This window comes from Chrysochloris asiatica, unplaced genomic scaffold (genome assembly GCF_000296735.1).
Source record: "Chrysochloris asiatica unplaced genomic scaffold, ChrAsi1.0 scaffold00136, whole genome shotgun sequence".
Classification (NCBI taxonomy): domain Eukaryota; kingdom Metazoa; phylum Chordata; class Mammalia; order Afrosoricida; family Chrysochloridae; genus Chrysochloris; species Chrysochloris asiatica.
In genome coordinates, this window is record NW_006408654.1 from 82,801 (window position 1) to 92,104 (window position 9,304).

At 42.4% G+C, this 9,304-nt stretch overlaps 1 pseudogene; it reads left to right on the forward strand.

Moving 5' to 3' along the window:
* Positions 1 to 5,167: 5,167 nt before the first annotated feature.
* The window catches only part of LOC102819422, a 7,092-nt pseudogene continuing 2,955 nt past the window's right edge, over positions 5,168 to 9,304 (forward strand).

The window sequence follows — 9,304 nt, forward strand, 5'->3', positions numbered from 1 at the left end:
GTCGCCCACAAGGTTTTCCATGACTGATCTTTAGGAAGTACATTTCCAGGCTTTTGACAAGGCAATGCTAGGTGAACTTGAACCTCCAATCTTTCTGTTAAGAGCTGAGCATGTTAGCCGTTTGCACTACCCAGGGAATCTTGTTGTTGTTGTTGTTAGGTGCCATCAAGTCGGTACTGACTCATAGCGACCTTATGCACAGCAGAACAAAACACTGCCCCATCCTGGGCCAACCTCATTACTGTTGCCATACTTGAGTCTATCAATTCTGCCACTTGGCCAATCCATCTCTCTGGGGGTCTTCCTCTTTTTCTCTGACCCTTCACTTTACCCAACATGATATCCTTCTCCAGCGACTGGTCCCTCCTGACAATATGTCCGAAGTATGAGAGATGAAGGTAATCTTACAGACTGTTATTTTATAGATTTTCCCCTCAGTTTGGGTCTGTCTGATGCTTCTTTAGTGTTAGATACAGGTTATATATGCATCCTGGGCCAGAATACTATGTAAGTAATGCTTGTGTCCTCCTCTGGGTATCACATCTGGATGCACACAGTATCCTCTGTCCATCAATAGTGATGTTCAGTTTTATCACTAGGTCAATGTGCTGCTGGTTTCTCCACTGTGTAGTTAGGGTTTTTCTCTGTGCATCTAATAAGTAATCTGTGTGGAGACATGTTCAGATCATGTTCATACCTAGTTCACCAATACCTCAATTTGGTATCCATCGGTGATTCTTACTGGAACCATGGTGGTTGCTCAGTGGTGATTTTCCAACTTCATGACAGCCTCGACATTTACCAGACAGCGTTCCACTGACAGAAAGAGCCATCCCTTCACTATCATATTTGTCATTATTTGTCCGCTTAATATTATTATGGGTTCATAGATTTCTGTTCTATTTAATGATTATATTCTGCTACTATAATTATTAAGGAGCCCTTGTAGTACAGTGGATTACAACTTGGGCTGCTAACTACAAGGTCAGAAGTTCAAATCTACCAGCCACTCACAGGAGAAAGATGAGACTATCTGCTCATCTTTTCAGCTTCAGACCCTATACAGGGTCACTATGAGTAGTAACTGACTCAATGGCACATCACCACCACCACCTCCACTATCATTATTGGCATCTTGGATAGCACTGTAAGATAAGCACTGGACTGCTAACCACAGTTCAGTGATTCAAACCCACCAGTCATTCCTTGGAAACCCCATATTGTTGTTGTTGTTATTGTTAGGTGCCATCGAGTCGGTACCGTCTCCTAGTGACCTTATGCACAGCCAAATGAAACACTGCCTGCTCCTGGGCCAACTTCACTATCGTTGCCACACTTGAGCCCATTGATGCTGCCACTTTGCCAATACATCACGCTGGAGGTCTTCCTCTTTTTCTCTGACCCTCCACCCTACCAAGCATGATATCCTTCTCCCTCCTGACAATATATCCAAAGTATGAGAGATGAAGTTTGGCCAGGGTTGCTATGAGTCAGAACTGACTCGACAGTACTAACAACAACTATCATTATTTATTTTAATGGTCAAACTGTCTCTGATCATCTTGGAAACCGCTAGGCAATGGTTTCTTAGATATGGCACCAAAAGCATAAGTAATAACAGCAACAAACAGATAAATTGCACATCACTAAACTTGAAACATTTATTGATGAAGATCAAAGAACATAGCCTTTGGTATGGATTGCATCTCAATGTCAAGAAAACAAAAATCCTCACCACTGAACCAATAAACAACATTCTTATCAACTGAGAAAATATTGAAGTTGTCAAGGACTTCATTCTTCTTGGATCAACTATCAACATTCGCGGAAGCAGTGGTCAAGAGATCAGACGACATATTGCATTAGGCAAATCTGCTGCACAGGAACTTTCTAAAGTGTTGAAGAGCAAAGATGTCAGCTTGAGGACTAAGGTGTGCCTGACCCAAACCATGGTATTTTCAATAACCTCATATGGATGAGAAAGCTGGACAGTGGATAAGGAAGATCATAGAAGAATTGATGCCTTTGAATTGTGGTGTTGGAGGAAAATACTAAAAGTGCCATTGACTGCCAAAAGAATCAATCTATCTGTTTTGGAAGAAGTTCAGCCAGAATGCTCCTTGGAGGCCAAGATGGCTAAACTTCGTCTCTCATACTTTGGACATGTTGTCAGGAGGGAACAGTCACTGGAGAAGGATGTCATGCTGGGTAAGATGGATGGTCAGAGAAAAAGAGGAAGACCCCCAACGAGATGGATTGGCCAAGTGGCATCATTGATGGCATCAAGTGTGGCAGCGATAGTGAGGTTGGCCCAGGATCGGACATTGTTTCGTTCTACTGTGCATAGGGTCGCTATGATTCGGTTCCGACTCGATGGCACCTGACAACAACAAAGTTAAAAACTTTTTTGCTTCAAAGGATACCATCAAGAAAGTGAAAAGACAGCACAAAGAATGGGGGGAAACCTTTTGCAATAATACAGAAAGAACGATTACAGTTCACTAAGAAGCTCTGGTAGTATAATTGTTATGAGGTGGGCTGCTAACCTGAAGGTGAGCAGTTTGAAACTACCAGTTTTCCACAGGAGAGAGATGAGGCTTTCTGCTCCTGTAAAGATTTACAGCCTCGTGTTGCTAAAGATCAAAATCGATTCCACAGCACATAACCACCACCATCACCATTACAATTCACTAATAAAAGAATGTAGGATAAGCACTGGACTAGTAGCCACAAGGTTGGTGGTTCATAGCCACCAACCACTCTTGGAATCCCTATACAGGGTCACTATGAGTTGGAGGCAACTTGACAGCATATGACAATAAAGAATGAATAACCCAAATTAAAATTGTCAAAACATCTGAATTGACATTTCTCCAAAACAAGATACAAATGGTAAATGTTGCTGTTATTAAATGCTGTCGAGTGCACACTGACTCATATCGACCCTAAATAGAGTTGCCTAGGAGCAGTTGGTGGATTTGAACCACTTATTTTGTGGTTAGCAGTCCAGTGCTTATCCTATAGCACTACACCTGAAAAGACAATCAACATCATTAACCTCAGGGAAATGCCAATGAAAACCACAATGAGATACCACTTCACACTGAGTAGCTATCATTAAAGGAGAGATTAAACAAGTGTTGCCAAGGATGTAAAGAAATTGGAATCCTTATATTGGCTGGTAGGAATGTAAATGAGAACAGCCACTTTGGAAAAGAGTATGGCAATTTCCCCTCCCCTCAGCCATCAGTTTGATTCTAACAACTCACAGTAACCCTATAGGACAGGGTAGAACTGCTGCTTAGGATTTCCCAAACAAAATATTTCCAGGAACAGACAACCTCATATTTTTCCTGCAACCTTGCTGTAAGCAACCTGGTGCTGATGCTACAGTGCCACCAGGCGTCCTTGAGGTTAAGTGTGTTGTTAAGTGCCATCAAGTCAGTTCCAGTGATACTTATAGTGACCCTGAATAGGGTTTCTGAGGAATGGCTGGTAAGTTTGAACCGCTGACCACCTTGCAGTTCAAACAACCTTTCAGCTGTGCTTATCCTACAGCACCACAAAAGTATTACCAAAAACAACAACGAAAAACCCACAGGAATTTCACTCCTAAACGTATGTTGTTATTAAGTGTTGTCAAGTTGGTTCTGACTCATAGGGTTTCTGAGGAGTGGCTGGTGGGTTTGAACTGCCAATTTTATGGTTGGCAGTCCAGGGCTTAGCCTGCAGCACCATATCAGGATCAGATATATACCCAAGAGAAATGAAAATATGTATCCCTATGCATGTTCATATCAGTGTTATTCATAATCACTCTGAAGAGGAAACAACTGAAATGTTTATCAACTGAAACAAGATAACTTGTGGTATATTCATATAGTGGAATATTATTCAGCAACAAAAATAAATAGCATGCTACTACATGCTACAAAACTGGTGAACCTTAAAAACATTGCTATATGAAAAAAGCCAGACACAAAAGGCTACATATTATAAAATTACATTTACATGAATAGGTAGATCCTCAGAGGTAAAGTAAGTGGTTGGGGAAGTGACTGTTAATGGGAACAACATTTCTTTTTGAGGTGATGAAAATGTTCTAAAATAGATTGTGGCAATAGTCACACAATTCTGTAATATACTAAAAAACATTTTTTTTAAGGTGAATTGTATGACATATGAATTCTATCTCAATAAAACTATTACCAAATAATCAATTGTTCCAGATTTAGCCAGTTGGGCCCTGCACTTGAGCTGGCTCTTGTGTCCACTTAACATGCACACATCATTATTTTCAGCACCTCTTTGTTTTCAAACACAGCAAGATAACCCAAATTTTCCCATATCCCTTTTGCAGGAATATTATGTAGAAACTAAGATCTGGGCACCTATTATTTCATATAATCATTATGACAACCCTACTAAGTATATGTTAGCATATCTTCATTTTACAAATGTGGACTAGAGAGGTTAAGTACATTATCCAAGTTCACATAGCAGGGGAGAGATTAACACTCAGTATCCTAGTCCTGCCTCTGAAAGCGCATGGTCACACACACACACACACACACACACACACACACACACACACAAGTGCTGGTGAAGCATAGTCTTTGTGAATTTCCTCAGCCAGGCTGACTCCCACACTGCACCTCTCAACACTGCCCAGCGCTGTGTCCTTTTAATACAGTGACAAGAGCCAAAAGTTGGACAGTGGGTACATGGCGGTTCAAGATACTATTCCCTCTCATTTTGTAAATAGTTAAAATGTTCTATAATGTAAAAGAGCTCTGGTATTGTAATGGTTACGAATCGGGCTGCAAGCCGCAAGTTCAGCAGTTCGTAACTACCAGCTGTTCCACGGGAGAAAGATGGGGCTTTCTGCTCCTGTAAAGATTTACAGCCTCGGAAACCCTGTGCAGGGTCGCTATGAGTCGGAACTAACTCCACAGCACACAACAACAACAACAATTAAAAAAAAAAAAAAAAAAAACTTTTTTCATGATTACTAATTCTCATTATTTTAAATCAATGAGAGGAATGAGTCTGGAAGCTGCCATGCTATTGGACCACTCTCTCCAGGTTTTTCAGGTCCTCAAAGAAGACCAGCAGGAAGTCTGCGAGGCCCTAGAAACTGCAGGATGGTACCATCTCCCATCCGAGGATGACAAGGGTACTATTCATCTCCTTGGCCAGTTCTCTCCTTGTTGTAAATCAGGCCAGGATTTTCCACTGCTGTGACATGGCCAAGCTGCTTTATAAAGAAGACATGCATGTCTTTGAGGGCTACTCTCTAAGTGACTGTGAGTGCCACTTCCTCCCCTCTCCCTTTCATGCCCACCATTCTCTTTCTGTCCCATCCAGATTCAACCAAGTTGCAAAAATAGACACCTCCCCAGTACCTCATATTCATTTAGTAATCATTAACTGAGCATTTGTTAATGTGCCAAGAACTGTTTTAGGCACCGGAGATACAGAGATGGGCAAGCTCCTCCTTCCCTCATAGTACTCACATTCTAGGCAAGGAGACCGGCAATAAGCAAACGCACAAATATAGGAAGTACTGTGTGGGTGGTCAGTACTATGAAGAAGGAAGCAAGGACAGAGTGATGATAGGTAATGCTGTTCTAGACAGAGGAGTAATGGAAGACCTCTCAAAAGAGAGGACATTGAGCAGTGCTGAATGATGCAAGGGACCTGGTCACTCAAAGGTCTGGTGGAAGAGCATTTCAGAAAAGAGGGAATAGCTGGTGCAAAAGCTTCATTCTCCTCCATGAAAGAGTTTTCTCTCTTTCTTGTACTTGGCCCAGAATTTGTGCATACTTGTCTTACAATATTTTCTCCTCCTATCTTGCTTGGTAAATTTGTTTTTAGGTGCATCTTTTCTTTCTTGTACTTTATAGGTCCTTGAAAGCTGCATCTATATTTGATGCAGCTAAATATGCCTCATGAGGCTTTATACAGTTCCTGGCACACAGTGTTACTGTTGTTGTTAAGTGCCATTGAATCAGTTCCAACTCATAGTGACCCTGTCCAGAGTTTCTGGTGAATGGCTAGTGCGTTTGAACTGCTGACTTTGCAGTTAGCAGTCCAGTGCTTATCCTACAGTGACATACCAGGACTCCACAGTAGGTGCTCACTAAATGAAGAAAGGAAGGATGGATGGATGAGAGTTATCTTGAATAGTGGGTGAATGGATGGATAGGTAAGTAATTTTATTGAGGAGTGGGTGGTGAATCGATGAATAGATGGAAAGATGAGAAGAGAGGCTAATGGACATTTCTCTCTAGTTCTCTAGCTCCATCTAAGGAGTCCTGGTGTGGCACTGTAGGATAGCACGGGACTGCTAACTATAGGTTGGTAGTTCAAATCTATTAGCCACTCCTTGGAAACCCTGTACAGGGTCACTATGAGTTGGAACTGATTCAATGGCACTTACCAGCTCTACAACAACAAAGCCCCCTTGGGGCAGACATCTTTCTTTAAATTGTTGTTGTTGTTGTTAAGTACCATTGAGTTGGTTTCCAATCCATAGCAACCCAGTATAGGGTTTCCAAGGAGTCACTGGTGACTTTGTGATTCAAACTGACCTTGTGGTCCTTTGCTTCTCCTATAGCGCCACACCAGGACTCCTTCTTTTAATTGCTTGTCTCAAAATCCTGACACTCTTCTCTCTGATTTAAGGGCTGTGCTTGGCTTTTGTGGAAAGCAAGTTCAACACATCAAAAATAAAAGAAAATGCAGATGGCAGCTTTGACTACAGCATCTTTCAGATCAACAGTCACTACTAGTGCAGTGATTACCTGAGTCACTCTGAAAATCTTTGCCACATAGACTGTAGAGGTCAAGCCAGGGCCTCAGGGTGGGACAGGGGAGGCTAGGGTCTATTTACAGGACTTCTTACCAGAGTCTAGGAATGCTCCAGAGGGATAGTTTAAGGAATTAGGGAATGCCCATCCAGTTAGGAGTTTCTGCAGGTGTAAGCAGGGTCCAAAAAGTCTCTGCACAGCCAGTAGTACTCGAGCGGTGGCTGCAGCCATCACCTATTGAGGTAATTATGTACTAGGCACAACTCATTTCATCCTATCAACTTCCTATGTAATGGAGCTATGATGATCCCCACTTAATAGATCAGTTGAATGAGGCTCATAAAGAGAACCAGTACTGAATGCTAGGCAGTTGGCCTTGATGCCTTAACCCCAGTCACTAAGTCATTTGATCTGACCAAAAGGCCAAGTGCAAACTCCCCACCTCTGAGGTGATCCAGGAGGTTCCCAGGGTCCCTAACTTCTTAATTCCTACTCTTCGCTTGGAGAGACCCCTTCATTAGTCAGGGCTTCACCTTGGCCTCTGTGCTGCCTGTTTGGGCATTTCTGCTCCATAGAAACTCACACATTACACTGGCTAGGATGTATGGTAGTAAATAGGCCCAGACTTCAGTCTTTCTTAACCATCCCCACCTCCTGCCCCAACCCTGACCTCTGGTAGCCATTCTAGGGATGTCTAATGGACGTCTGGAAGGGAAGCCTCAACTAAATTAGAAATGCTCGATTTCAGGGTAAGATATGTCTGGGAGGGAGGGCCAGTTTCTGCCGCAGTCTTGGAGACTGTCTTCTGTGCACTCACAGATCCTCTCTTCCTCCCTTTAAAAACTGCTGAACCCCAACCTTTTATCAACTGCCAACTGTGCAAAAAAGATTGTGTCTGGAGAAGGGGAGTTGAACAACTGGTGAGGAGGGTACTATGGAACTAAGTAAACCGAGAAAGGGAGAATAGGCAAGGACATGTGGGCACTTCCTTTCAGCAGTCAAGAAAAGGTATATAGTGAAAGGGATTGGAAGTCCAAGTAATCAATCTGGGATGTGGCTCTTTTTCTGATAGGATATTAACAAAACTCTTGGTTACATGAACAGAGAACAACTTGAGTTAGCTGACAGGAATTTATTCTGTGCGTAGCTGTATCTTGAGAAGAAAATAAAACCAGGACTGGATATTGTCAGCAAACTTTCCATGGCAGGTTTCTGCTTCTCTTGGTGCATTTGCTCACTACTCTATCAGCAGAGACCAGGTTTCTCTACTTCCCAGGCACGAGACAGACTGAGGTTGCCCAAAGTTTATGGGCTAAATTTCTAGGCACTCACAGATAGCTAGACTCAGACCCAATCCAAGTTCCTGGGACAGAAAATCAGATTGATTCCATTTGGTGCAATTACCTGTATCCATGAGCGGAGTTAGTAAATATCATCATCCTGCCAGTGGGGCCCTCTCTTCATAATTGAGAGCAATATTTTCCATTAAAAAGTGTGCTCATCGAGAAACAAACAAGATGGCAGATCGGGTGGACATGTAGTAAAGAGCTCCTCCAGCAACAACACAGAATATCCAACCAAGCAGGCTCAAGGGAAAGTCTCAGAACTCTGAACCACATATAAAGAAATATTTAGAAGGTTGGAAGGCTTACAGCTGGGGAATTTGTGGCAGAAGCAAGAAATCCATTTCTTTCTAGTCCAAGACACTCAGCTGCTCCAGTAGCCACCATCTTGGGTGAGACCAAGCGGGGGAGGATAGGAGAGGCCACAGACGCCTGGCAGAACTGCAGAGATAAAGGTGTGGACATTCTTTTCTTTTGGTATCTGTTCATTGGTCCCTTACTGTGTGTGCACCTCCATTCTGGTGACTATAGGGGTGCCTGAACTAGTGGACACCCCAGACCTACCCTCGGAGGGTTCTACTATGCATGCACACAGATCTCCTCAAAATTTAAAGAGACAGTTTCCAATTAAAACCAAACGGCCAGAGCTGGCCCTAAACTTTCTAGTTTACAACTAGAAAAAAGGTCTGTACAGGGATTGTGGAATGGGACAAGGAGACAAAAAAGGATATATGCCAAAAATTAAATCCTAAGTTATATCAAAATGGCCAACAGTGGCATCTTGAAATTTTTCAAGAAGAAGAATGAAAAGGGAAGCCCATTTCTTGGTCACTTCTATGTGGAGGCAATCAGAAAGCATAAAAAATACCAAAATACACACCCATATAAGTATTAAGGCCACAGATAACCCGTGAATATGCCCAAAAAAGAGAAGCAGATGACCATATCTGCACATGTCCAGAAACGAGATAAAGTGACTGAGGCAAATGAGCTGGAAGTAGATCTACACTCCATACTGGATGATGTAGAGGCTTTGGAAATGCCGGAGAAGGAATTCAGAAAAATGATTATGAAATGTATCAAAATACTATACAATGGAGTTGAGAAAAATAAGGAAGAAGTCAGGAAAGCGCTACAGGAACAATCAAA